A 7980-nucleotide genomic window follows, 5' to 3' on the forward strand; every position below is an offset into this window, starting at 1 on the left:
CATTTTTATGACGTGGTGAGGAAAGAGAAGGTGGTTCCCGAGGTCCCCTTCAAGCTGATGGATGATGAGTACTCGGAGATCCTATGCCAGATTCTGAGACGGGGTTGGAAAGTTCTGGCCAACCGCGTAACCGAGGCTAGAGTATTGATGGTACAGGAGTTCTATGCCAACGCCTGGGTGACAAAAAAGCATGATAGAAATGTGAACCCGGAGCCGAAAAATTGGCGCACCATGGTCAGAGGACACATCTGGATTTCAGCCCTACGAGTGTGAGGGTGGTATTACAGTTGCCAAAGCCACAAGATGACCCTCATTCATATACTCGTAGGGTCAACACTGACCAGAGGTTGGATCAAGTCCTTGCTGACATTTGCGTACTTGGAGTTCAGTGGAGGAGGGATGCTTAAGGTCGGCCTTACCAACTGGGTAGGCTTGACCTTAGTCCAATAGCTAGAGGATGGTTGGAGTTCATCCAACATTCTATCATCCCTTCAAGTAACTGCTCTGAGGTTATATTCAAGCGAGTAGTGATGATTCACTATATTATACTCGGCAATGAGGCTGAGGTACATGAGGTGATCCCTCAAGAGTTCTACAGCATAGATGACAAGCCCTCTACCTCTACGAGGCTGGCATTCTCTCATATCATTCACCACTTATGTGCAACAGCTGAAGCTCACATAGAGGGAGATATCCTGATCAAGAAGGAGAGACCAATCACAAAGGAGGGTATGGAGCACGCTAGGGAGCCCGTGCAAGGACCGTAGTAAGAGCCAGTCCCACAGCCTCCATAGGATATTCCAGAGTTACCTCAAGGGATGTACTTCCCTCCTCGTGACTATTGGGAACAGTTGACCATATCTTTAGGGGAGCTGACATCATCAGTTGATTAGCTGAGGTTGGAGCATTAAGACCAGCCTGCTCTTCTCCATCAGATGATGGAAGATCAAAGGAGAATAATAGAGGAGCAGAGGAGGCAGGGGCATGACATTGAGGAGCTCAAACGCTCCCGAGGATTCCCCAGAGGGAGCAATAGCTGCCATCACTGAGGTGGTCTAGTTTCACTCTCCCTATCTTTATTTTATCTCTGTTTTTCTAGTGTTTTATTGTATTGCCTACTTTGTATTCTAGTTGCATGATCACTCGTAGGATTTCTTTGCTTTCTAGCTTAGTAGTTTATTTTTGAAAATTTTTCAAAGATGTCTTATGTATTTACACATCAAGCTTAAAAAGAAAAATCTATTGAAAAAGAAGTAGTAAGATGCATAATATCTTTAGTTATATTATGAGTTATTCTAGTTGCTTTGATGTGGTCTTATCTCTATTTTTTGAATGTATGAATTAACAGTGCATATCTGATACTGGAGTTGAGTATATTGGTTCTTGAAGAACAAGAACTTAGAGAAGTATTATTGATTCTCTGAAAAAAAAAAAAGAAAAATATTAATTTTTGAAGCAAAAAAAAACAGCAAAAAGAATCGAAATAAAATGAAAAATCAAAAGGAAAAGGTCCAAGCTTTGAGCGTCAATGGTTAGGAGGGTCAAAATTAATTTAAAGCTCAAAAGAGTGGTTTTCCCTAACCATATGCTTGTGGTGTGAAAGTGTCAAGTACCCCTTGAGACTGAGCACTTAAAGTCATGACCCAATGCTGTTATAGAGTATGCCTAAGGCTCTGAGCACCACTGTCTGGGAGATAAGAAAAGAAAATTTTGAACATAAAAGGTTCCCCCAGTTAAGTGCTTGTGGTGTTCTTATATCAAGTTGGGCTTGAAAACAAAACACTTAGAGTCACAGCTAGGCTCAAATGTGCAAAGCACGAAAGAAAATAAAAGCTTTGTTCAAGAATCAACTAGAGCCTAAAAAAGATAATCAATAATATCATCCGAATTCTAGTTCTTATAGACACCAATATTTCTGAGCTTCAATGGATGATGAGATGCCAAAGCTATTCAGAAATAGAGTATCATAAGCCCCATTCAGTAACTAGACCTGAGCTTCATTGACAACTCCAATCTTGTGTGTTTGCTCTTCCTTGGTCCTATATTGTTTTGGTTGCTTGAGGACAAGCAACAGTTTAAGTTTGGTGTTGTGATGCGTGAGCATCTTATACCCTTTTTCTAGTCATTTTTATATTGTTTTTAGTTAGATTTTTATTTACTTTTACTTGATTTTAGTGCAAAATTCATCTTTGGATACTACTTTGAGTTTTTCTTGTGTTTTTATGGTTTTAGGTGAAATTCAAAGCAGTTTGGAGAAGCCTGGAGCAAGAAAGGAAACTATTGGCAGCACTCTCCTTGGGCGTTGAACGCCAACCTAGTGTTCAATGCTAGTAGGGGGCACAAACCAGAACGCAAGCTTCCCCTTCTGGGCGTTCAACGCCAGGATTTGGAGAAGCCTGGAGCAAGAAAGGAAACTATTGGCAGCACTCTCCTTGGGCGTTGAACGCCAACCTAGTGTTCAATGCTAGTAGGGGGCACAAACCAGAACGCAAGCTTCCCCTTCTGGGCGTTCAACGCCCAATCCTGGCGTTGAACGCCAACAAGCAGTTCGAGTTACACACTATTGGGCCTCCAAGTGGATTTAGCACTTATTAGTTTTATTTTATTTTATCTTTGTAATCTTTATTTTTAAAACAATATCTTTTAGGTTTAGTATTTATTATTAGGTTAGTATTTAAAGGAAAATATCACTTAGGTTTAGGATCTTCTTCCTTTCGCAACTTTTTAGAACCCTGTTTTCTTTGTAAGTTATGAGAAACTAAACCTCCTGGTTAAGGTTAGGAGCTTTGTTTATTTCTATGAATTAAGATTATTACTCTTCTATTTTAATATATGTTTGATTCAATTCTAAGGTGTGTTTTCGTCTTTAATCTAATGAAACTGGGTGGAATGGGAGTATGACTCTTTTTCTACATGGGTTCTTGTGATCCTCGGGAGAGTTCGCTTAAACCACAACTTGATAACACACCTCCTAGATGGCTAATTCACAACCTGTTGGGGATAAGCAACATCTATTTAGCCGGGATTTGGGGTGATTAGGGCCTTTGTGGTATAAACTATTTTTCTGAACTTCACCCTCCAATCCGAATTGAATGACCACGGGAGTGGCGTTTGATGAGGATCAGAGGAGATTAAATCACTAAGGGATTAGGGTTTAATCACTTACAGTTTGCCATAGAATGAATCATTCATCATTAAAATAGTCAGTAAGAAGTTTTAATCTAGAAAGATAAATATCTCCGAGACCTTAACTGTTTTCTCATTATTATTTTACGCCAAACCTTTAATTGCTTTCTTATTTATTTGTTTTATGCATTCTCAATAACAACTCTCTTTACTATTTGCCTGACTAAGTCCAACAAGATAGCTATTTCTTGCTCAATCCGACAATCCTCGTGGGATCGACCCTCACTCACCTGAGGTATTACATGGATGACCCAGTGCACTTGCCGGTTAAGTGCGAGTTCTAATTTCGCGCACCACGGTGGAAGTTGGAAAGTTCTTAGGTTTCATGCTCACTCAAAGGGGCATAGAAGCAAACCCAGACAAGTGCACAACAATACTAGAGATGGAAATCCTGACTTGTCTCAAGAAAGTCTAACAGCTAAATGAAAGGCTGGTGGTGCTATCCAGATTATTAGCAGTATTAGCATTAAAGTCCCTACCCTTATATTCTATCCTCAGGAAGGGGAAGCAATCTGAATGGTCCCAAGAGTGTGAACAAGCCTTTCAAGGCTTTAAAGCATTCCTAGGCCAACTACCCATACTTACCCGACCTGTTGTAGGAGAAGAGCTCATCCTCTACCTGGCAGTGGCAAACCGAGCTATAGTTCAACCTTGATCTAAGAAGATGAAAACGGGCAGGAACCTATCTACTTTGTTAGCAAAGCTTTATAAGGAGCAAAGCTGAACTATCAAAAGATAGAAAAGTTCGCTTATGCCCTTATCCTTACCTCCCAAAGGCTTCGGCCTTACTTCCAAACTCACACAATAAAGGTTCGTACTAATCAACCAATAAAACACATTCCACAAAAGACAGACCTAGCGAAAAGAATGCTACAGTGGGCTATAGAACTGCTTGAATTCAATTTGAAGTATCAAGCTCGGACAGTAATCAAATCTCAATATCTAGCTGACTTCGTAGCTGGATACACTGAAAATTGGGAAAGCCCAATAACATGGAGCCTATACATAGATGGATCATCCAATAAAGCTGGAAGTGGAGTAGGTGTCATCCCGGAAAGTGAGCAAGAAACTCGGATAGAGCTTTCTCTAAGATTCGAGTTCCCCGCTTCTAATAACCAAGCAGAATATGAGGCCTTGCTTGCTGGTTTGAAGCTGGCTAAAGAAGTAGGAGGCTCAAAGGCTGATAGTGTTTAGTGACTCTCAAGTGATAATTTTACAAATTAATGGCACTTATCAAGCCAAAGACTCCCATGAAGAAATATTTAGATGAAGCAAAGGAAAAATTAGGACAATTTTTGGAAGGAGAGGTTTGACATATAACTCGGGAATCAAATGTCCGAGCAGACGCCCTCTCCAAACTAGATAGTACCAAGCCAAGGGGCAACAATAGAAGCCTCATCTAGAAAACTCTCCGCACACCATCAATATCAAAGGGAGATGACAATTCAGACATAATGGCAATATCCAATCAAAATTTAGGATGAACTACCCCCATAGTCAACTATCTTAAATTCGATATCCTTCTTGAAATGAAAAGGAGGCTCGAAGACTCATCAGGGAAGCACAAAATTAAAGTGTGTCCCGACGTCTAATACAAAGGAGGTCCTGGAGGAAATACACAATGGCATATATGGGAACCACTTGGGAGCCCGATCACTAGCCCAGAAGGTGATCTGGGTCAGTTTCTTTAGGCCGACCTTACAAAGAGAAGCAGGTGAGTTCGTTAAAAAGTGCCCGCGTTGCCAGAAGCATGGTAACTTCCATGTTGTGCCTTCTGAAGAGCTCATTAGCGTCACCTCACCATGGCCATTTACAAAATGGAGCCTCGATCTACTCGGGCAATTCCCTCAAGCTCCCGGGCAAGTGAAATATCTCATAGCAAGGATTGAATATTTCACTAAGTGGATTGAGGCGGAACCACTAGCAATGATTACTGCCCAAAAAAGTCAAAAATTCCTCTACAAGAATATTGTCATAAGGTTTAAAGTTTTCTACTCCATCACCACGGACAATGCGACCTAATTTACTGACTCAACCTTTAGGAATTTGGTCGCCGATCTCAAGATAAAACACCAATTCATATCGGTGGAACATCCTCAGGCCAACAGACAAGTTGAAGCTGCAAACAAAGTTATATTGGCCGGGTTGAAGTGTCGAATAAAAAATGCTAAGGGAGCATGGGCAGACGAGCTTCCTCGAGTCTTATGGGCATATCGGACAACCCTTCATTCCACAACAGGGGAATCACCTTTCCGACTCACTTACGGAGTGGGAGCTATGATTCCCATAGAAATTGCTGAAGAGTCACCTAGGGTTATATTCTACAATGAAGGGGCCAATACCCAACCACAAAAAGAAGAGCTCGACCTTTTTCCAGAAGTCCGAGAATGAGCTCGGATCAAAGAGGAAACACTAAAGCAAAGGATGGCCCTAAGGTACAACCAGAAGGTAATCAAAAGAAGTTTCACCATAAACGACATAATCCTGATCCGAAATGACATCAAAATTCAGAAGTTGGGCGATGAAAAGCTAGCTACAAATTGGAAAGGACCCTACAAGCTTGTCGAAGTCTTAAGGAAAGGTTACTACAAAGTCTCTGACCTACAAGGAAGGGAACTCCCGAGGTCGTGGCACGCATGTAACCTAAAAGAGTACTATAGTTAGGTAGCGCACCTTGTTCCCTTGTGTACTCTTTTTCCCAGCCTGAAAGATTTTTTTCAATAAGGATTTTTTTTGAAGGGGGTTTTAACGACGCACCGTAACAAGGGCTAAGGGTAGTCAAAACTCTTAATAGCAAATTTATGTAAAGGAATTTTTCATTTATCAATGACAGCTCCATTTCTTCTTCAAAGTTTCCTATCAAAACGCATTAATTTAAGCTTGACAAACCGCAAAAATTATTGTCCGACCTAAAATGGTTGGCAAGATGAAGCGACAAGGTACAAATTAATGTAAGAAGTTATGCAAAAAACTCGTCGACATCACTTAACGAAGTCCGATTAGATGAAGTTAGAACATACAAAGGGAAATTAGTATAACAAACTCGTCGACATCACTTTTAAACTTAGTGAAAATCTAGCATTAGAAGTTGTCGAGGTATAATCCCCAACTAAGCAAGCTGTATAAACTAAGAGATAATTTAACAAAAACAATTATTTAAAGACCTAAAATCATTATTAAGATGAAGAAAGGTTTCTTTAAAATTCTTGGAAAAATAACTTAAGGGAAAGTAAAGTTGTTAAAACTACAGCTATCATAAAATAAAGTGTTCAGAGAGCTACCAAATATTGCAAATAGAAATTTTTCATAAAAAAAAACGGGCTATTCAAATGCAAGAAAAACTACAAAGAGGCCTCTAGTAAAGGATTAATATCGTCCTCAGTAATTACGTCTTTCCCTTGGGCGGAAGGGGTCGGATCGTATTCGGAGACCGGCACAGCCAGGATAGGACTAGGTGGCGAAGGAGGAAGCTCGATGTTAACAACCTCAGGGAAAACCTTGGGATTCTGAGAAGCTTGACCAACTTCTACATCCGAAAACTTTGGGTCGAGCAAGGGAACTTCCTCATCATCCTCAGGAGCCGGGACGATCTTCCTATCAACTATAATATTATCATTTGCCTCGGGAGCAATAATCTAAATCTGAGACTTCAGGTTGGCAAATATTTCATCCATTCCCTTAGCTACAGACTCCTCAAGTGTAGCATATCTCTCCCGAGCCTTGTCCAACTCCTCCTGAAAGTCGAGCTTCTCCCCAAAAACTCAGGTGTAACTCTCCTCGACCTTCTTTTTCAGTCCCTCCACCATGCCCAAGGATGCCTCTGCCTTCTTCACTTTAGCCCGAGCTTTCTCCAAGTCGGACGACAGCCCATCCTTCTCCTTCTCCAGTTCCTCCTTGATCTCCTTCAGCCTCTCCACTTCAGCTCGAGTAGCCACCAGAGAGCTGTGAGTGACATTGATAGGAGTCTTCTCTAACTCCCTAGCTAGGGCAAAACACACACCTGCCGTCCAAATTTTATTTCGTGCCATGAGCTAAAGGTGATTTTGGATAGCCACATCATCCATGCTGATACGGCTATGAAGGAGAATGCTTTTCTGACTCCAAGAAAGCCCGTTAAATCCCTTATCATTGAGGCTACCCTTTCGGCATTTTTTTGTCTTTTAGAGGGTGGTTTAGAGGAAGAAGGAGAAGGACGGGCCCCAGCACTATCTGAAGGAGAGTTAGGGATAATTAGCTGAGTTGATGGGACAGGTATAACCTTCTTTGGAGTCGATGTACCCGAATCTGACTTCTTAGGAGAAGATCGGCAAAAAGTATCCCCAGTTTCCTTTTGTTGTATGCCATGAGCCACGATGTTCTTTCTGGTAGCCCAGAGTGTTTTCATAGCGGCAGATTTGAGAGCCATTCTCTCTACAAAGCGAAAAAGAACATTAAGCTGGCAACATCAACTTACAGCAAAAATCTATAAAGAAGAAGGTAAGAAAGCTACCTAGCTCGAACTGAAGGTGACTGGGATCCCCTAAACACTTTTTGGTGTCCAAATAAGGAGTCCGACCCCAGCACTCTTGGAACAAGTCAACTACACTCTTTTCAACCTCATCTAAGTCACCTACATTATATTTTGCTATCACATGCTTCTCTTCCCAATACAAAGGGAAACAGGGTCCATTATTCTCATCCAAAAAGAAGGGTCGAGCGTCCTCTATAGCTCGGATTTTGAAGAAATAATTCTTGAAATTGTGGAAGCATTCATCAAAAATGGAGAAAATCTTCCTACCCTGAACGGCACGGAAG

The 7980-nt window shown here is 41.2% G+C and overlaps 1 pseudogene; it reads right to left on the reverse strand.

Annotated features, from left to right (window-relative positions):
• Positions 1-6527: 6527 nt before the first annotated feature.
• Positions 6528-7591, reverse strand: LOC148552906 (uncharacterized; annotated as a pseudogene).
• Between the last annotated feature and the right edge of the window lie 389 nt (positions 7592-7980).

Source organism: Arachis ipaensis, chromosome B7, assembly GCF_059453495.1.
Source record: "Arachis ipaensis isolate K30076 ecotype BB chromosome B7, ASM5945349v1, whole genome shotgun sequence".
Classification (NCBI taxonomy): domain Eukaryota; kingdom Viridiplantae; phylum Streptophyta; class Magnoliopsida; order Fabales; family Fabaceae; genus Arachis; species Arachis ipaensis.